Genomic DNA, 19,503 nt, shown 5'->3' with positions numbered 1-19,503 from the left:
CTTGGCTAATGTGTCTTGGCTAATGTGTCTTGGCTAATGTGTCTTGGCTAAGGTGTCTTAACTAATGTGTCTCGGCTAATGTGTCTTGGCTAATGTGTCTTGGCTAAGGTGTCTTGGCTAATGTGTCTTGGCTAAGGTGTCTTGGCTAAGGTGTCTTGGCTAATGTGTCTTGGTTAAGGTGTCTTGGCTAAGGTGTCTTGGCTAATGTGTCTTGGCTAATGTGTCTTGGCTAATGTGTCTTGGCTAAGGTGTCTTGGCTAAGGTGTCTTGGCTAATGTGTCTTGGCTAAGGTGTCTTGGCTAAGGTGTCTTGGCTAAGGTGTCTCGGCTAATGTGTCTTGGCTAATGTGTCTTGGCTAATGTGTCTTGGCTAATGTGTCTTGGCTAAGGTGTCTTGGCTAATGTGTCTCGGCTAATGTGTCTTGGCTAAGGTGTCTTGGCTAATGTGTCTTGGCTAATGTGTCTTGGCTAATGTGTCTTGGCTAAGGTGTCTTGGCTAATGTGTCTTGGCTAAGGTGTCTTGGCTAATTTGTCTTGGCTAAGGTGTCTTGGCTAATGTGTCTTGTCTATGGTGTCTTCGCTAAGGTGTCTTGGCTAATGTGTCTTGGCTAAGGTGTCTTGGCTAAGGTGTCTTGGCTAAGGTGTCTTGGCTAATGTGTCTTGGCTAATGTGTCTTGGCTAAGGTGTCTTCGCTAATGTGTCTTGGCTAAGGTGTCTTGGCTAATGTGTCTTGGCTAAGGTGTCTTGGCTAATGTGTCTTGGCTAAGGTGTCTTGGCTAAGGTGTCTTGGCTAAGGTGTCTTGGCTAAGGTGTCTTGGCTAATGTGTCTTGGCTAATGTGTCTTGGCTAAGGTGTCTTGGCTAATGTGTCTTCGCTAAGGTGTCTTGGCTAAGGTGTCTTGGCTAAGGTGTCTTGGCTAATGTGTCTTGGCTAAGGTGTCTTGGCTAAGGTGTCTCGGCTAATGTGTCTTGGCTAATGTGTCTTGGCTAAGGTGTCTTGGCTAAGGTGTCTTGGCTAATGTGTCTCGGCTAATGTGTCTTGGCTAATGTGTCTTGGCTAAGGTGTCTTGGCTAAGGTGTCTTGGCTAATGTATCTTGGCTAATGTGTCTTGGCAAATGTGTCTTGGCTAATGTGTCTTGGCTAATGTGTCTTCGCTAAGGTGTCTTGGCTAAGGTGTCTTGGCTAAGGTGTCTTGGCTAAGGTGTCTTGGCTAAGGTGTCTTGGCTAAGGTGTCTTGGCTAAGGTGTCTTGGCTAATGTGTCTTGGCTAATGTGTCTTGGCTAAGGTGTCTTGGCTAATGTGTCTTCGCTAAGGTGTCTTGGCTAAGGTGTCTTGGCTAAGGTGTCTTGGCTAATGTGTCTTGGCTAAGGTGTCTTGGCTAAGGTGTCTCGGCTAATGTGTCTTGGCTAATGTGTCTTGGCTAAGGTGTCTTGGCTAAGGTGTCTTGGCTAATGTGTCTCGGCTAATGTGTCTTGGCTAATGTGTCTTGGCTAAGGTGTCTTGGCTAAGGTGTCTTGGCTAATGTATCTTGGCTAATGTGTCTTGGCTAATGTGTCTTGGCTAATGTGTCTTGGCTAATATGTCTTGGCTAAGGTGTCTTGGCTAAGGTGTCATGGCTTATGTGTCTTGGCGTATGTGTCTTGGCTAATGTGTCTTGGCTAAGGTGTCTTGGCTAAGGTGTCTTGGCTAATGTGTCTTGGCTAATGTGTCTTGGCTAATGTGTCTTGGCTAAGGTGTCTTAACTAATGTGTCTCGGCTAATGTGTCTTGGCTAATGCGTCTTGGCTAAGGTGTCTTGGCTAATGTGTCTTGGCTAAGGTGTCTTGGCTAAGGTGTCTTGGCTAATGTGTCTTGGTTAAGGTGTCTTGGCTAAGGTGTCTTGGCTAATGTGTCTTGGCTAATGTGTCTTGGCTAATGTGTCTTGGCTAAGGTGTCTTGGCTAAGGTGTCTTGGCTAATGTGTCTTGGCTAAGGTGTCTTGGCTAAGGTGTCTTGGCTAAGGTGTCTCGGCTAATGTGTCTTGGCTAATGTGTCTTGGCTAATGTGTCTTGGCTAATGTGTCTTGGCTAAGGTGTCTTGGCTAATGTGTCTCGGCTAATGTGTCTTGGCTAAGGTGTCTTGGCTAATGTGTCTTGGCTAATGTGTCTTGGCTAATGTGTCTTGGCTAAGGTGTATTGGCTAAGGTGTCTTGGCTAAGGTGTCTTGGCTAATTTGTCTTGGCTAAGGTGTCTTGGCTAATGTGTCTTGTCTATGGTGTCTTCGCTAAGGTGTCTTGGCTAATGTGTCTTGGCTAAGGTGTCTTGGCTAAGGTGTCTTGGCTAAGGTGTCTTGGCTAAGGTGTCTTGGCTAATGTGTCTTGGCTAATGTGTCTTGGCTAAGGTGTCTTCGCTAATGTGTCTTGGCTAATGTGTCTTGGCTAAGGTGTCTTGGCTAATGTGTCTTGGCTAAGGTGTCTTGGCTAATGTGTCTTGGCTAAGGTGTCTTGGCTAAGGTGTCTTGGCTAAGGTGTCTTGGCTAAGGTGTCTTGGCTAATGTGTCTTGGCTAATGTGTCTTGGCTAAGGTGTCTTGGCTAATGTGTCTTCGCTAAGGTGTCTTGGCTAAGGTGTCTTGGCTAAGGTGTCTTGGCTAATGTGTCTTGGCTAAGGTGTCTTGGCTAAGGTGTCTCGGCTAATGTGTCTTGGCTAATGTGTCTTGGCTAAGGTGTCTTGGCTAAGGTGTCTTGGCTAATGTGTCTCGGCTAATGTGTCTTGGCTAATGTGTCTTGGCTAAGGTGTCTTGGCTAAGGTGTCTTGGCTAATGTGTCTCGACTAATGTGTCTTGGCTAATGTGTCTTGGCTAATGTGTCTCGACTAATGTGTCTTGGCTAATGTGTCTTGGCTAAGGTGTCTTGGATAAGGTATCTTGGCTAAGGTGTCTTGGCTAATGTGTCTTGGCTAATGTGTCTTGGCTAAGGTGTCTTGGCTAAGGTGTCTTGGCTAATGTGTCTTGGCTAAGGTGTCTTGGCTAAGGTGTCTTGGCTAAGGTGTCTTGGCTAAGGTGTCTTGGCTAATGTGTCTTGGCTAATGTGTCTCGGCTAATGTGTCTTGGCTAATGTGTCTTGGCTAAGGTGTCTTGGCTAAGGTGTCTTGGCTAATGTGTCTTGGCTAAGGTGTCTTGGCTAAGGTGTCTTGGCTAAGGTGTCTTGGCTAAGGTGTCTTGGCTAATGTGTCTTGGCTAAGGTGTCTTGGCTAAGGTGTCTTGGCTAATGTGTCTTGGTTAAGGTGTCTTGGCTAAGGTGTCTTGGCTAATGTGTCTTGGCTAATGTGTCTTGGCTAATGTGTCTTGGCTAAGGTGTCTTGGCTAAGGTGTCTTGGCTAATGTGTCTTGGCTAAGGTGTCTTGGCTAATGTGTCTTGGCTAAGGTGTCTTGGCTAAGGTGTCTTGGCTAAGGTGTCTTGGCTAATGTGTCTTGGCTAATGTGTCTCGGCTAATGTGTCTTGGCTAATGTGTCTTGGCTAAGGTGTCTTGGCTAAGGTGTCTTGGCTAATGTGTCTTGGCTAAGGTGTCTTGGCTAAGGTGTCTTGGCTAAGGTGTCTTGGCTAAGGTGTCTTGGCTAAGGTGTCTTGGCTAATGTGTCTTGGCTAAGGTGTCTTGGCTAAGGTGTCTTGGCTAATGTGTCTTGGTTAAGGTGTCTTGGCTAAGGTGTCTTGGCTAATGTGTCTTGGCTAATGTGTCTTGGCTAATGTGTCTTGGCTAAGGTGTCTTGGCTAAGGTGTCTTGGCTAATGTGTCTTGGCTAAGGTGTCTTGGCTAAGGTGTCTTGGCTAATGTGTCTCGGCTAATGTGTCTTGGCTAATGTGTCTTGGCTAATGTGTCTTGGCTAATGTGTCTTGGCTAAGGTGTCTTGGCTAATGTGTCTCGGCTAATGTGTCTTGGCTAAGGTGTCTTGGCTAATGTGTCTTGGCTAATGTGTCTTGGCTAATGTGTCTTGGCTAAGGTGTATTGGCTAATGTGTCTTGGCTAAGGTGTCTTGGCTAATTTGTCTTGGCTAAGGTGTCTTGGCTAATGTGTCTTGTCTATGGTGTCTTCGCTAAGGTGTCTTGGCTAATGTGTCTTGGCTAAGGTGTCTTGGCTAAGGTGTCTTGGCTAAGGTGTCTTGGCTAATGTGTCTTGGCTAATGTGTCTTGGCTAAGGTGTCTTCGCTAATGTGTCTTGGCTAATGTGTCTTGGCTAAGGTGTCTTGGCTAATGTGTCTTGGCTAAGGTGTCTTGGCTAATGTGTCTTGGCTAAGGTGTCTTGGCTAAGGTGTCTTGGCTAAGGTGTCTTGGCTAAGGTGTCTTGGCTAATGTGTCTTGGCTAATGTGTCTTGGCTAAGGTGTCTTGGCTAATGTGTCTTCGCTAAGGTGTCTTGGCTAAGGTGTCTTGGCTAAGGTGTCTTGGCTAATGTGTCTTGGCTAAGGTGTCTTGGCTAAGGTGTCTCGGCTAATGTGTCTTGGCTAATGTGTCTTGGCTAAGGTGTCTTGGCTAAGGTGTCTTGGCTAATGTGTCTCGGCTAATGTGTCTTGGCTAATGTGTCTTGGCTAATGTGTCTTGGCTAAGGTGTCTTGGCTAATGTGTCTCGACTAATGTGTCTTGGCTAATGTGTCTTGGCTAATGTGTCTCGACTAATGTGTCTTGGCTAATGTGTCTTGGCTAAGGTGTCTTGGATAAGGTATCTTGGCTAAGGTGTCTTGGCTAATGTGTCTTGGCTAATGTGTCTTGGCTAAGGTGTCTTGGCTAAGGTGTCTTGGCTAATGTGTCTTGGCTAAGGTGTCTTGGCTAAGGTGTCTTGGCTAAGGTGTCTTGGCTAAGGTGTCTTGGCTAATGTGTCTTGGCTAATGTGTCTCGGCTAATGTGTCTTGGCTAATGTGTCTTGGCTAAGGTGTCTTGGCTAAGGTGTCTTGGCTAATGTGTCTTGGCTAAGGTGTCTTGGCTAAGGTGTCTTGGCTAAGGTGTCTTGGCTAAGGTGTCTTGGCTAAGGTGTCTCGACTAATGTGTCTTGGCTAATGTGTCTTGGCTAATGTGTCTCGACTAATGTGTCTTGGCTAATGTGTCTTGGCTAAGGTGTCTTGGATAAGGTATCTTGGCTAAGGTGTCTTGGCTAATGTGTCTTGGCTAATGTGTCTTGGCTAAGGTGTCTTGGCTAAGGTGTCTTGGCTAATGTGTCTTGGCTAAGGTGTCTTGGCTAAGGTGTCTTGGCTAAGGTGTCTTGGCTAAGGTGTCTTGGCTAATGTGTCTTGGCTAATGTGTCTCGGCTAATGTGTCTTGGCTAATGTGTCTTGGCTAAGGTGTCTTGGCTAAGGTGTCTTGGCTAATGTGTCTTGGCTAAGGTGTCTTGGCTAAGGTGTCTTGGCTAAGGTGTCTTGGCTAAGGTGTCTTGGCTAAGGTGTCTTAGCTAATGTGTCTTTTCTAATGTGTCTTGACTAAGGTGTCTTGGCTAATGTGTCTTGGCTAAGGTGTCTTGGCTAAGGTGTCTTGGCTAATGTGTCTCGGCTAATGTGTCTTGGCTAATGTGTCTTGGCTAAGGTGTCTTGGCTAAGGTGTCTTGGCTAAGGTGTCTCGGCTAATGTGTCTTGGCTAATGTGTCTTGGCTAAGGTGTCTTGGCTAAGCTGTCTTGGCTAAGGTGTCTTGGCTAAGGTATCTCGGCTAATGTGTCTTGGCTAATGTGTCTTGGCTAAGGTGTCTTGGCTAAGCTGTCTTGGCTAAGGTGTCTTGGCTAAGGTATCTCGGCTAATGTGTCTTGGCTAATGTGTCTCGACTAATGTGTCTTGGCTAATGTGTCTTGGCTAAGGTGTCTTGGATAAGGTATCTTGGCTAAGGTGTCTTGGCTAATGTGTCTTGGCTAATGTGTCTTGGCTAAGGTGTCTTGGCTAAGGTGTCTTGGCTAATGTGTCTTGGCTAAGGTGTCTTGGCTAAGGTGTCTTGGCTAAGGTGTCTTGGCTAAGGTGTCTTGGCTAATGTGTCTTGGCTAATGTGTCTCGGCTAATGTGTCTTGGCTAATGTGTCTTGGCTAAGGTGTCTTGGCTAAGGTGTCTTGGCTAATGTGTCTTGGCTAAGGTGTCTTGGCTAAGGTGTCTTGGCTAAGGTGTCTTGGCTAAGGTGTCTTGGCTAATGTGTCTCGACTAATGTGTCTTGGCTAATGTGTCTTGGCTAATGTGTCTCGACTAATGTGTCTTGGCTAATGTGTCTTGGCTAAGGTGTCTTGGATAAGGTATCTTGGCTAAGGTGTCTTGGCTAATGTGTCTTGGCTTATGTGTCTTGGCTAAGGTGTCTTGGCTAAGGTGTCTTGGCTAATGTGTCTTGGCTAAGGTGTCTTGGCTAAGGTGTCTTGGCTAAGGTGTCTTGGCTAAGGTGTCTTGGCTAATGTGTCTTGGCTAATGTGTCTCGGCTAATGTGTCTTGGCTAATGTGTCTTGGCTAAGGTGTCTTGGCTAAGGTGTCTTGGCTAATGTGTCTTGGCTAAGGTGTCTTGGCTAAGGTGTCTTGGCTAAGGTGTCTTGGCTAAGGTGTCTTAGCTAATGTGTCTTTTCTAATGTGTCTTGACTAAGGTGTCTTGGCTAATGTGTCTTGGCTAAGGTGTCTTGGCTAAGGTGTCTTGGCTAATGTGTCTCGGCTAATGTGTCTTGGCTAATGTGTCTTGGCTAAGGTGTCTTGGCTAAGGTGTCTTGGCTAAGGTGTCTCGGCTAATGTGTCTTGGCTAATGTGTCTTGGCTAAGGTGTCTTGGCTAAGCTGTCTTGGCTAAGGTGTCTTGGCTAAGGTATCTCGGCTAATGTGTCTTGGCTAATGTGTCTTGGCTAAGGTGTCTTGGCTAAGGTGTCTTGGCTAAGGTGTCTTGGCTAATGTATCTTGGCTAATGTGTCTTGGCAAATGTGTCTTGGCTAAGGTGTCTTGGCTAATGTGTCTTGGCTAAGGTGTCTTGGCTAAGGTGTCTTGGCTAAGGTGTCTTGGCTAAGCTGTCTTGGCTAAGGTGTCTTGGCTAATGTGTCTTGGCTAAGGTGTCTTGGCTAATGTGTCTTGGCTAAGGTGTCTTGGCTAAGGTGTCTTGGCTAAGGTGTCTTGGCTAATGTGTCTTGGCTAATGTGTCTTGGCTAATGTGTCTTGGCTAAGGTGTCTTGGCTAATGTGTCTTCGCTAAGGTGTCTTGGCTAAGGTGTCTTGGCTAAGGTGTCTTGGCTAATGTATCTTGGCTAATGTGTCTTGGCAAATGTGTCTTGGCTAAGGTGTCTTGGCTAATGTGTCTTGGCTAAGGTGTCTTGGCTAAGGTGTCTTGGCTAAGGTGTCTTGGCTAAGCTGTCTTGGCTAAGGTGTCTTGGCTAATGTGTCTTGGCTAAGGTGTCTTGGCTAATGTGTCTTGGCTAATGTGTCTCGGCTAATGTGTCTTGGCTAATGTGTCTTGGCTAAGGTGTCTTGGCTAAGGTGTCTTGGCTAAGGTGTCTCGGCTAATGTGTCTTGGCTAATGTGTCTTGGCTAAGGTGTCTTGGCTAAGCTGTCTTGGCTAAGGTGTCTTGGCTAAGGTATCTCGGCTAATGTGTCTTGGCTAATGTGTCTTGGCTAAGGTGTCTTGGCTAAGGTGTCTTGGCTAAGGTGTCTTGGCTAATGTATCTTGGCTAATGTGTCTTGGCAAATGTGTCTTGGCTAAGGTGTCTTGGCTAATGTGTCTTGGCTAAGGTGTCTTGGCTAAGGTGTCTTGGCTAAGGTGTCTTGGCTAAGCTGTCTTGGCTAAGGTGTCTTGGCTAATGTGTCTTGGCTAAGGTGTCTTGGCTAATGTGTCTTGGCTAAGGTGTCTTGGCTAAGGTGTCTTGGCTAAGGTGTCTTGGCTAATGTGTCTTGGCTAATGTGTCTTGGCTAATGTGTCTTGGCTAAGGTGTCTTGGCTAATGTGTCTTCGCTAAGGTGTCTTGGCTAAGGTGTCTTGGCTAAGGTGTCTTGGCTAATGTGTCTTGGCTAAGGTGTCTTGGCTAAGGTGTCTCGGCTAATGTGTCTTGGCTAATGTATCTTGGCTAAGGTGTCTTGGCTAAGGTGTCTTGGCTAAGGTGTCTTGGCTAATGTGTCTTGGCTAATGTGTCTTGGCTAATGTGTCTTGGCTAAGGTGTCTTGGCTAATGTGTCTTGGCTAAGGTGTCTTGGCTAAGGTGTCTTGGCTAAGGTGTCTGGGCTAAGGTGTCTTGGCTAATGTGTCTTGGCTAAGGTGTCTTGGCTAAGGTGTCTTGGCTAAGGTGTCTCGGCTAATGTGTCTTGGCTATTGTGTCTTGGCTAAGGTGTCTTGGCTAATGTGTCTTGGCTAAGGTGTCTTGGCTAAGGTGTCTTGGCTAAGGTGTCTTGGCTAAGGTGTCTTGGCTAATGTGTCTTGGCTAATGTGTCTCGGCTAATGTGTCTTGGCTAATGTGTCTTGGCTTAGGTGTCTTGGCTAATGTGTCTTGGCTAAGATGTCTTGGCTAATGTGCCTTGGCTAATCTGCTTGGCTAAGGTGTCTTGGTTAAGGTGTCTTGGCTAATGTGTCTTGGCTAAGGTGTCTTGGCTAAGGTGTCTTGGCTAATGTGTCTCGGCTAATGTGTCTTGGCTAAGGTGTCTTGGCTAAGCTGTCTTGGCTAAGGTGTCTTGGCTAAGGTATCTCGGCTAATGTGTCTTGGCTAATGTGTCTTGGCTAAGGTGTCTTGGCTAAGGTGTCTTGGCTAAGGTGTCTTGGCTAATGTATCTTGGCTAATGTGTCTTGGCAAATGTGTCTTGGCTAAGGTGTCTTGGCTAATGTGTTTTGGCTAAGGTGTCTTGGCTAAGGTGTCTTGGCTAATGTGTCTTAGCTAAGGTGTCTTGGCTAAGGTGTCTTGGCTAATGTGTCTTGGCTAAGGTGTCTTGGCTAAGGTGTCTTGGCTAAGGTGTCTCGGCTAATGTGTCTTGGGTAATGTGTCTTGGCTAAGGTGTCTTGGCTAAGGTGTCTTGGCTAATGTGTCTTGGCTAATGTGTCTTGGCTAAGGTGTCTTGGCTAATGTGTCTTGGCTAAGGTGTCTTGGCTAATGTGTCTCGGCTAATGTGTCTTGGCTAAGGTGTCTTGGCTAAGGTGTCTTGGCTGAGGTGTCTTGGCTAAGGTGTCTCGGCTAATGTGTCTTGGCTAATGTGTCTTGGCTAAGGTGTCTTGGCTAATGTGTCTTGGCTAATGTGTCTTGGCTAATGTGTCTTGGCTAAGGTGTCTTGGCTAATGTGTCTTGGCTAAGGTGTCTTGGCTAATATGTCTTGGCTAATGTGTCTTGGCTAATATGTCTTGGCTAATGTGTCTCGACTAATGTGTCTTGGCTAATGTGTCTTGGCTAAGGTGTCTTGGCTAAGGTGTCTTGGCTAAGGTGTCTTGGCTAATGTATCTTGGCTAATGTGTCTTGGCAAATGTGTCTTGGCTAAGGTGTCTTGGCTAATGTGTCTTGGCTAAGGTGTCTTGGCTAAGGTGTCTTGGCTAAGGTGTCTTGGCTAAGCTGTCTTGGCTAAGGTGTCTTGGCTAATGTGTCTTGGCTAAGGTGTCTTGGCTAATGTGTCTTGGCTAAGGTGTCTTGGCTAAGGTGTCTTGGCTAAGGTGTCTTGGCTAATGTGTCTTGGCTAATGTGTCTTGGCTAATGTGTCTTGGCTAAGGTGTCTTGGCTAATGTGTCTTCGCTAAGGTGTCTTGGCTAAGGTGTCTTGGCTAAGGTGTCTTGGCTAATGTGTCTTGGCTAAGGTGTCTTGGCTAAGGTGTCTCGGCTAATGTGTCTTGGCTAATGTATCTTGGCTAAGGTGTCTTGGCTAAGGTGTCTTGGCTAAGGTGTCTTGGCTAATGTGTCTTGGCTAATGTGTCTTGGCTAATGTGTCTTGGCTAAGGTGTCTTGGCTAATGTGTCTTGGCTAAGGTGTCTTGGCTAAGGTGTCTTGGCTAAGGTGTCTGGGCTAAGGTGTCTTGGCTAATGTGTCTTGGCTAAGGTGTCTTGGCTAAGGTGTCTTGGCTAAGGTGTCTCGGCTAATGTGTCTTGGCTAATGTGTCTTGGCTAAGGTGTCTTGGCTAATGTGTCTTGGCTAAGGTGTCTTGGCTAAGGTGTCTTGGCTAAGGTGTCTTGGCTAAGGTGTCTTGGCTAATGTGTCTTGGCTAATGTGTCTCGGCTAATGTGTCTTGGCTAATGTGTCTTGGCTTAGGTGTCTTGGCTAATGTGTCTTGGCTAAGATGTCTTGGCTAATGTGCCTTGGCTAATCTGCTTGGCTAAGGTGTCTTGGCTAAGGTGTCTTGGCTAATGTGTCTTGGCTAAGGTGTCTTGGCTAAGGTGTCTTGGCTAATGTGTCTCGGCTAATGTGTCTTGGCTAAGGTGTCTTGGCTAAGCTGTCTTGGCTAAGGTGTCTTGGCTAAGGTATCTCGGCTAATGTGTCTTGGCTAATGTGTCTTGGCTAAGGTGTCTTGGCTAAGGTGTCTTGGCTAAGGTGTCTTGGCTAATGTATCTTGGCTAATGTGTCTTGGCAAATGTGTCTTGGCTAAGGTGTCTTGGCTAATGTGTTTTGGCTAAGGTGTCTTGGCTAAGGTGTCTTGGCTAATGTGTCTTAGCTAAGGTGTCTTGGCTAAGGTGTCTTGGCTAATGTGTCTTGGCTAAGGTGTCTTGGCTAAGGTGTCTTGGCTAAGGTGTCTCGGCTAATGTGTCTTGGGTAATGTGTCTTGGCTAAGGTGTCTTGGCTAAGGTGTCTTGGCTAATGTGTCTTGGCTAATGTGTCTTGGCTAAGGTGTCTTGGCTAATGTGTCTTGGCTAAGGTGTCTTGGCTAATGTGTCTCGGCTAATGTGTCTTGGCTAAGGTGTCTTGGCTAAGGTGTCTTGGCTGAGGTGTCTTGGCTAAGGTGTCTCGGCTAATGTGTCTTGGCTAATGTGTCTTGGCTAAGGTGTCTTGGCTAATGTGTCTTGGCTAAGGTGTCTTGGCTAATATGTCTTGGCTAATGTGTCTTGGCTAAGGTGTCTTGGCTAAGGTGTCTTGGCTAAGGTGTCTTGGCTAAGGTGTCTCGGCTAATGTGTCTTGGCTAATGTGTCTTGGCTAAGGTGTCTTGGCTAATGTGTCTTGGCTAAGGTGTCTTGGCTAATATGTCTTGGCTAATGTGTCTTGGCTAAGGTGTCTTGGCTAAGGTGTCTTGGCTAAGGTGTCTTGGCTAAGGTGTCTCGGCTAATGTGTCTTGGCTAATGTGTCTTGGCTAAAGTGTCTTGGCTAAGGTGTCTTGGCTAATGTGTCTCGGCTAATGTGTCTTGGCTAAGGTGTCTTGGCTAAGGTGTCTTGGCTGAGGTGTCTTGGCTAAGGTGTCTCGGCTAATGTGTCTTGGTTAATGTGTCTTGGCTAAGGTGTCTTGGCTAATGTGTCTTGGCTAAGGTGTCTTGGCTAATATGTCTTGGCTAATGTGTCTTGGCTAAGGTGTCTTGGCTAAGGTGTCTTGGCTAAGGTGTCTTGGCTAAGGTGTCTTGGCTAAGGTGTCTTGGCTAATGTGTCTTGGCTAAGGTGTCTTGGCTAATGTGTCTTGGCTAAGGTGTCTTGGCTAATGTGTCTTGGCTAAGGTGTCTTGGCTAATGTGTCTTGGCTAATGTGTCTTGGCTAAGGTGTCTTGGCTAATGTGTCTTGGCTAATGTGTCTTGGCTAAGGTGTCTTGGCTAATGTGTCTTGGCTAAGGTGTTTTGGCTAATGTGTCTTGGCTAAGGTGTCTTGGCTAAGGTGTCTTGCCTAATGTGTCTTGGCTAATGTGTCTTGGCTAAGGTGTCTTGGCTAATGTGTCTTGGCTAAGGTGTCTTGGCTAAGGTGTCTTGGCTAAGGTGTCTTGGCTAATGTGTCTTGGCTAAGGTGTCTTGGCTAAGGTGTCTTGGCTAATGTGTCTTGGCTAATGTGTCTTGGCTAAGGTGTCTTGGCTAAGGTGTCTTGGCTAAAGTGTCTTGGCTAAGGTGTCTTGGCTAAGGTGTCTTGGCTAAGGTGTCTTGGCTAATGTGTCTTGGCTAATGTGTCTTGGCTAATGTGTCTTGGCTAATGTGTCTTGGCTAAGGTGTCTTGGCTAAGGTGTCTTGGCTAAGGTGTCTTGGCTAATGTGTTTTGGCTAAGGTGTCTTGCCTAAGGTGTCTTGGCTAAGGTGTCTTGGCTAATGTGTCTTGGCTAAGGTGTCTTGGCTAATGTGTCTTGGCTAAGGTGTCTTGGCTAATGTGTCTTGGCTAAGGTGTCTTGGCTAAGGTGTCTTGGCTAATGTGTCTTGGCTAAGGTGTCTTGGCTAAGGTGTCTCGGCTAATGTGTCTTGGCTAATGTGTCTTGGCTAAGGTGTCTTGGCTAATGTGTCTTGGCTAATGTGTCTTGGCTAATGTGTCTTGGCTAATGTGTCTTGGCTAATGTGTCTTGGCTAAGGTGTCTTGGCTAATGTGTCTTGGCTAAGGTGTCTTGGCTAATGTGTCTTGGCTAAGGTGTCTTGGCTAATGTGTCTTGGCTAATGTGTCTTGGCTAAAGTGTCTTGGCTAATGTGTCTTGGCTAAGGTGTCTTGGCTAATGTGTCTTGGCTAATGTGTCTTGGCTAATGTGTCTTGGCTAAGGTGTCATGGCTAAGGTGTCTTGGCTAATGTGTCTTGGCTAAGGTGTCTTGGCTAAGGTGTCTTGGCTAATGTGTCTTGGCTAAGGTGTCTTGGCTAAGGTGTCTTGGCTAAGGTGTCTTGGCTAATGTGTCTTGGCTAAGGTGTCTTGGCTAAGGTGTCTTGGCTAAGGTGTCTTCGCTAATGTGTCTTGGCTAAGGTGTCTTGGCTAAGGTGTCTTGGCTAATGTGTCTTGGTTAATGTGTCTTGGCTAATGTGTCTTGGCTAATGTGTCTTGGCTAAGGTGTCTTGGCTAATGTGTCTTGGCTAAGGTGTCTTGGCTAAGGTGTCTTGGCTAATGTGTCTTGGCTAATGTGTCTTGGCTAATGTGTCTTGGCTAAGGTGTCTTGGCTTAGGTGTCTTCGCTAATGTGTCTTGGCTAAGGTGTCTTGGCTAATGTGTCTTGGCTAAGGTGTCTTGGCTAATGTGTCTTGGCTAAGGTGTCTTGGCTAATGTGTCTTGGCTAATGTGTCTTGGCTAAGGTGTCTTGGCTAAGGTGTCATGGCTAAGGTGTCTTGGCTAATGTGTCTTGGCTAATGTGTCTTGGCTAATGTGTCTTAGCTAATGTGTCTTGGCTAAGGTGTCTTGGCTAAGGTGTCTTGGCTAAGGTGTCTTGGCTAATGTGTCTTGGCTAATGTGTCTTGGCTAAGGTGTCTTGGCTAAGGTGTCTTCGCTAATGTGTCTTGGCTAAGGTGTCTTGGCTAAGGTGTCTTGGCTAATGTGTCTTGGCTAAGGTGTCTTGGCTAAGATGTTTTGGCTAAGGTGTCTTGGCTAATGTCTCTTGGCTAATGTGTCTTGGCTAAGGTGTCTTGGCTAATGTGTCTTGGCTAAGGTGTCTTGGCTAATGTGTCTTGGCTAAGGTGTCTTGGCTAATGTGTCTTGGCTAAGGTGTCTTGGCTAAGGTGTCTTGGCTAATGTGTCTTGGCTAAGGTGTCTTCGCTAATAAGTCTTGGCTAATGTGTCTTGGCTAATGTGTCTTGGCTAAGGTGTCTTGGCTAATGTGTCTCGGCTAATGTGTCTTGGCTAAAGTGTCTTGGCTAAGGTGTCTTGGCTAAGGTGTCTTGGCTAAGGTGTCTTGGCTAAGGTGTCTTGGCTAAGGTGTCTTGGCTAATGTGTCTTGGCTAATGTGTCTTGGCTAATGTGACTTGGCTAAGGTGTCTTGGCTAATGTGTCTTGGCTAAGGTGTCTTGGCTAATGTGTCTTGGCTAAGGTGTCTTGGCTAATGTGTCTTGGCTAAGGTGTCTTGGCTAAGGTATCTTATCTAATGTGTCTTGGCTAAGGTGTCTTGGCTAAGGTGTCTTGGCTAATGTGTCTTGGCTAAGGTGTCTTGGCTAAGGTGTCTTGGCTAATGTGTCTTGGCTAATGTGTCTTGGCTAAGGTGTCTTGGCTAAGTTGTCTTGGCTAATGTGTCTCGGCTAATGTGTCTTGGCTAATGTATCTTGGCTAAGGTGTCTTGGCTAAGATGTCTTCGCTAATGTGTCTTGGCTAATGTGTCTTGGCTAATGTGTCTTGGCTAAGGTGTCTTGGCTAATGTGTCTTGGCTAATGTGTCTTGGCTAAGGTGTCTTGGCTAAGGAGTCTCGGCTAATGTGTCTTGGCTAATGTGTCTTGGCTAATGTGTCTTGGCTAAGGTGTCTTGGCTAATGTGTCTTGGCTAATGTGTCTTGGCTAATGTGTCTTGGCTAATGTGTCTTGGCTAAGGTGTCTTGGTTAATGTGTCTTGGCTAATGTGTCTTGGCTAAGGTGTCTTGGCTAATGTGTCTCGGCTAATGTGTCTTGGCTAAGGTGTCTTGGCTAATGTGTCTTGGCTAATGTGTCTTGGCTAAGGTGTCTTGGCTAAGTTGTCTTGGCTAATGTGTCTCGGCTAATGTGTCTTGGCTAATGTATCTTGGCTAAGGTGTCTTGGCTAATGTGTCTTGGCTAAGGTGTCTTGGCTAAGGTGTCTTGGCTAAGGTGTCTGGGCTAATGTGTCTTGGCTAATGAGTCTAGGCTAAAGTGTATTGGCTAATGTGTCTTGGCTAAGGTGTCTTGGCTAAGATGTCTTGGCTAAGGAGTCTTGGCTAATGTGTCTTGGCTAAGGTGTCTTGGCTAAGGTGTCTTGGCTAAGGTGTCTTGGCTAATGTGTCTTGGCTAATGTGTCTTGGCTAATGTGTCTTGGCCAATGTGTCTCGGCTAATGTGTCTTGGCTAATGTGTCTTGGCTAAGGTGTCTTGGCTAAGGTGTCTTGGCTAATGTGTCTTGGCTAATGTGTATTGGCTAAGGTGTCTTAGCTAAGGTGTCTCGGCTAATGTGTCTTGGCTAATGTGTCTTGGCTAATGTGTCTTGGCTAAGGTGTCTTGGCTAAGGTGTCTTGGCTAAGGTGTCTTGGCTAATGTGTCTTGGCTAAGGTGTCTTGGCTAATGTGTCTTGGCTAAGGTGTCTTGGCTAATGTGTCTTGGCTAATGTGTCTTGGCTAAGGTGTCTTGGCTAAGGTGTCTCGGCTAATGTGTCTTGGCTAAGGTGTCTTGGCTAAGGTGTCTTGGCTAAGGTGTCTTGGCTAATGTGTCTTGGCTAATGTGTCTTGACTAAGATGTCTTGGCTAAGGTGTCTTGGCTAATGTGTCTTGGCTAAGGTGTCTTGGCTAAGGTGTCTTGGCTAATGTGTCTTGGCTAATGTGTCTTGGCTAATGTGTCTTGGCCAATGTGTCTCGGCTAATGTGTCTTGGCTAATGTGTCTTGGCTAAGGTGTCTTGGCTAAGGTGTCTTGGCTAATGTGTCTTGGCTAATGTGTATTGGCTAAGGTGTCTTGGCTAAGGTGTCTCGGCTAATGTGTCTTGGCTAATGTGTCTTGGCTAATGTGTCTTGGCTAAGGTGTCTTGGCTAAGGTGTCTTGGCTAAGGTGTCTTGGCTAAGGTGTCTTGGCTAATGTGTCTTGGCTAAGGTGTCTTGGCTAATGTGTCTTGGCTAAGGTGTCTTGGCTAATGTGTCTTGGCTAATGTGTCTTGGCTAAGGTGTCTTGGCTAAGGTGTCTCGGCTAATGTGTCTTGGCTAAGGTGTCTTGGCTAAGGTGTCTTGGCTAAGGTGTCTTGGCTAATGTGTCTTGGCTAATGTGTCTTGACTAAGATGTCTTGGCTAAGGTGTCTTGGCTAATGTGTCTTGGCTAAGGTGTCTTGGCTAAGGTGTCTTGGCTAATGTGTCTTGGCTAATGTGTCTTGGCTAATGTGTCTTGGCTAAGGTGTCTTGGCTAATGTGTCTCGGCTAATGTGTCTTGGCTAAGGTGTCTTGGCTAATGTGTCTTGGCTAAGGTGTCTTGGCTAAGGTGTCTTGGCTAATGTGTCTTGGCTAAGGTGTCTTGGCTAAGGTGTCTTCGCTAATGTGTCTTGGCTAAGGTGTCTTGGCTAAGGTGTCTTGGCTAATGTGTCTTGGCTAATGTGTCTTTTCTAATGTGTCTTGGCTAAAGTGTCTTGGCTAATGTGTCTTGGCTAAGGTGTCTTGGCTAAGGTGTCTTGGCTAAGGTGTCTTGGCTAATGTGTCTTGGCTAATGTGTCTTGGCTAAGGTGTCTTGGCTAAGATGTCTTGGCTAAGGTGTCTTGGCTAATGTGTCTTGGCTAAGGTGTCTTGGCTAAGGTGTCTTGGCTAAGGTGTCTTGGCTAATGTGTCTTGGCTAAGGTGTCTTGGCTAAAATGTCTTGGCTAAGGTGTCTTGGCTAAGGTGTCTTGGCTGAGGTGTCTTGGCTAAGGTGTCTCGGCTAATGTGTCTTGGTTAATGTGTCTTGGCTAAGGTGTCTTGGCTAATGTGTCTTGGCTAAGGTGTCTTGGCTAATATGTCTTGGCTAATGTGTCTTGGCTAAGGTGTCTTGGCTAAGGTGTCTTGGCTAAGGTGTCTTGGCTAAGGTGTCTTGGCTAAGGTGTCTTGGCTAATGTGTCTTGGCTAAGGTGTCTTGGCTAATGTGTCTTGGCTAAGGTGTCTTGGCTAATGTGTCTTGGCTAAGGTGTCTTGGCTAATGTGTCTTGGCTAATGTGTCTTGGCTAAGGTGTCTTGGCTAATGTGTCTTGGCTAATGTGTCTTGGCTAAGGTGTCTTGGCTAATGTGTCTTGGCTAAGGTGTTTTGGCTAATGTGTCTTGGCTAAGGTGTCTTGGCTAAGGTGTCTTGCCTAATGTGTCTTGGCTAATGTGTCTTGGCTAAGGTGTCTTGGCTAATGTGTCTTGGCTAAGGTGTCTTGGCTAAGGTGTCTTGGCTAAGGTGTCTTGGCTAATGTGTCTTGGCTAAGGTGTCTTGGCTAAGGTGTCTTGGCTAATGTGTCTTGGCTAATGTGTCTTGGCTAAGGTGTCTTGGCTAAGGTGTCTTGGCTAAAGTGTCTTGGCTAAGGTGTCTTGGCTAAGGTGTCTTGGCTAAGGTGTCGTGGCTAATGTGTCTTGGCTAATGTGTCTTGGCTAATGTGTCTTGGCTAATGTGTCTTGGCTAAGGTGTCTTGGCTAAGGTGTCTTGGCTAAGGTGTCTTGGCTAATGTGTTTTGGCTAAGGTGTCTTGCCTAAGGTGTCTTGGCTAAGGTGTCTTGGCTAATGTGTCTTGGCTAAGGTGTCTTGGCTAATGTGTCTTGGCTAAGGTGTCTTGGCTAATGTGTCTTGGCTAAGGTGTCTTGGCTAAGGTGTCTTGGCTAATGTGTCTTGGCTAAGGTGTCTTGGCTAAGGTGTCTCGGCTAATGTGTCTTGGCTAATGTGTCTTGGCTAAGGTGTCTTGGCTAATGTGTCTTGGCTAATGTGTCTTGGCTAATGTGTCTTGGCTAATGTGTCTTGGCTAATGTGTCTTGGCTAAGGTGTCTTGGCTAATGTGTCTTGGCTAAGGTGTCTTGGCTAATGTGTCTTGGCTAAGGTGTCTTGGCTAATGTGTCTTGGCTAATGTGTCTTGGCTAAAGTGTCTTGGCTAATGTGTCTTGGCTAAGGTGTCTTGGCTAATGTGTCTTGGCTAATGTGTCTTGGCTAATGTGTCTTGGCTAAGGTGTCATGGCTAAGGTGTCTTGGCTAATGTGTCTTGGCTAAGGTGTCTTGGCTAAGGTGTCTTGGCTAATGTGTCTTGGCTAAGGTGTCTTGGCTAAGGTGTCTTGGCTAATGTGTCTTGGCTAATGTGTCTTGGCTAAGGTGTCTTGGCTAAGGTGTCTTGGCTAAGGTGTCTTCGCTAATGTGTCTTGGCTAAGGTGTCTTGGCTAAGGTGTCTTGGCTAATGTGTCTTGGTTAATGTGTCTTGGCTAATGTGTCTTGGCTAATGTGTCTTGGCTAAGGTGTCTTGGCTAATGTGTCTTGGCTAAGGTGTCTTGGCTAAGGTGTCTTGGCTAATGTGTCTTGGCTAATGTGTCTTGGCTAATGTGTCTTGGCTAAGGTGTCTTGGCTTAGGTGTCTTCGCTAATGTGTCTTGGCTAAGGTGTCTTGGCTAATGTGTCTTGGCTAAGGTGTCTTGGCTAATGTGTCTTGGCTAAGGTGTCTTGGCTAATGTGTCTTGGCTAATGTGTCTTGGCTAAGGTGTCTTGGCTAAGGTGTCATGGCTAAGGTGTCTTGGCTAATGTGTCTTGGCTAATGTGTCTTGGCTAATGTGTCTTAGCTAATGTGTCTTGGCTAAGGTGTCTTGGCTAAGGTGTCTTGGCTAAGGTGTCTTGGCTAATGTGTCTTGGCTAATGTGTCTTGGCTAAGGTGTCTTGGCTAAGGTGTCTTCGCTAATGTGTCTTGGCTAAGGTGTCTTGGCTAAGGTGTCTTGGCTAATGTGTCTTGGCTAAGGTGTCTTGGCTAAGATGTTTTGGCTAAGGTGTCTTGGCTAATGTCTCTTGGCTAATGTGTCTTGGCTAAGGTGTCTTGGCTAATGTGTCTTGGCTAAGGTGTCTTGGCTAATGTGTCTTGGCTAAGGTGTCTTGGCTAATGTGTCTTGGCTAAGGTGTCTTGGCTAAGGTGTCTTGGCTAATGTGTCTTGGCTAAGGTGTCTTCGCTAATGTGTCTTGGCTAATGTGTCTTGGCTAATGTGTCTTGGCTAAGGTGTCTTGGCTAATGTGTCTCGGCTAATGTGTCTTGGCTAAAGTGTCTTGGCTAAGGTGTCTTGGCTAAGGTGTCTTGGCTAAGGTGTCTTGGCTAAGGTGTCTTGGCTAAGGTGTCTTGGCTAATGTGTCTTGGCTAATGTGTCTTGGCTAATGTGACTTGGCTAAGGTGTCTTGGCTAATGTGTCTTGGCTAAGGTGTCTTGGCTAATGTGTCTTGGCTAAGGTGTCTTCGCTAATGTGTCTTGGCTAAGGTGTCTTGGCTAAGGTATCTTATCTAATGTGTCTTGGCTAAGGTGTCTTGGCTAAGGTGTCTTGGCTCATGTGTCTTGGCTAAGGTGTCTTGGCTAAGGTGTCTTGGCTAATGTGTCTTGGCTAATGTGTCTTGGCTAAGGTGTCTTGGCTAAGTTGTCTTGGCTAATGTGTCTCGGCTAATGTGTCTTGGCTAATGTATCTTGGCTAAGGTGTCTTGGCTAAGATGTCTTCGCTAATGTGTCTTGGCTAATGTGTCTTGGCTAAGGTGTCTTGGCTAATGTGTCTTGGCTAATGTGTCTTGGCTAAGGTGTCTTGGCTAAGGAGTCTCGGCTAATGTGTCTTGGCTAATGTGTCTTGGCTAATGTGTCTTGGCTAAGGTGTCTTGGCTAATGTGTCTTGGCTAATGTGTCTTGGCTAATGTGTCTTGGCTAATGTGTCTTGGCTAAGGTGTCTTGGTTAATGTGTCTTGGCTAATGTGTCTTGGCTAAGGTGTCTTGGCTAATGTGTCTCGGCTAATGTGTCTTGGCTAAGGTGTCTTGGCTAATGTGTCTTGGCTAATGTGTCTTGGCTAAGGTGTCTTGGCTAAGTTGTCTTGGCTAATGTGTCTCGGCTAATGTGTCTTGGCTAATGTATCTTGGCTAAGGTGTCTTGGCTAATGTGTCTT

General features: G+C 46.4%; 1 long non-coding RNA gene across 1 annotated transcript in view; it reads left to right on the top strand.

Annotated features, from left to right (window-relative positions):
* LOC125774547 (uncharacterized) overlaps window positions 1-19,503 on the top strand; it is a 114,145-nt gene that overhangs the window by 75,110 nt on the left and 19,532 nt on the right. The window contains exon 9 of the long non-coding RNA XR_007421035.1: window positions 16,893-18,810. This is a non-coding gene — a long non-coding RNA (uncharacterized LOC125774547). The remainder of the gene's footprint in view (window positions 1-16,892; window positions 18,811-19,503) is intronic.

The sequence above is a fragment of the Anopheles funestus genome, unplaced genomic scaffold (genome assembly GCF_943734845.2).
Source record: "Anopheles funestus unplaced genomic scaffold, idAnoFuneDA-416_04 scaffold_27_ctg1, whole genome shotgun sequence".
Taxonomy (NCBI): domain Eukaryota; kingdom Metazoa; phylum Arthropoda; class Insecta; order Diptera; family Culicidae; genus Anopheles; species Anopheles funestus.
The sequence above is the reverse complement of the archived record's forward strand: the minus strand, read 5'-3'. Positions and strand labels throughout refer to the sequence as shown.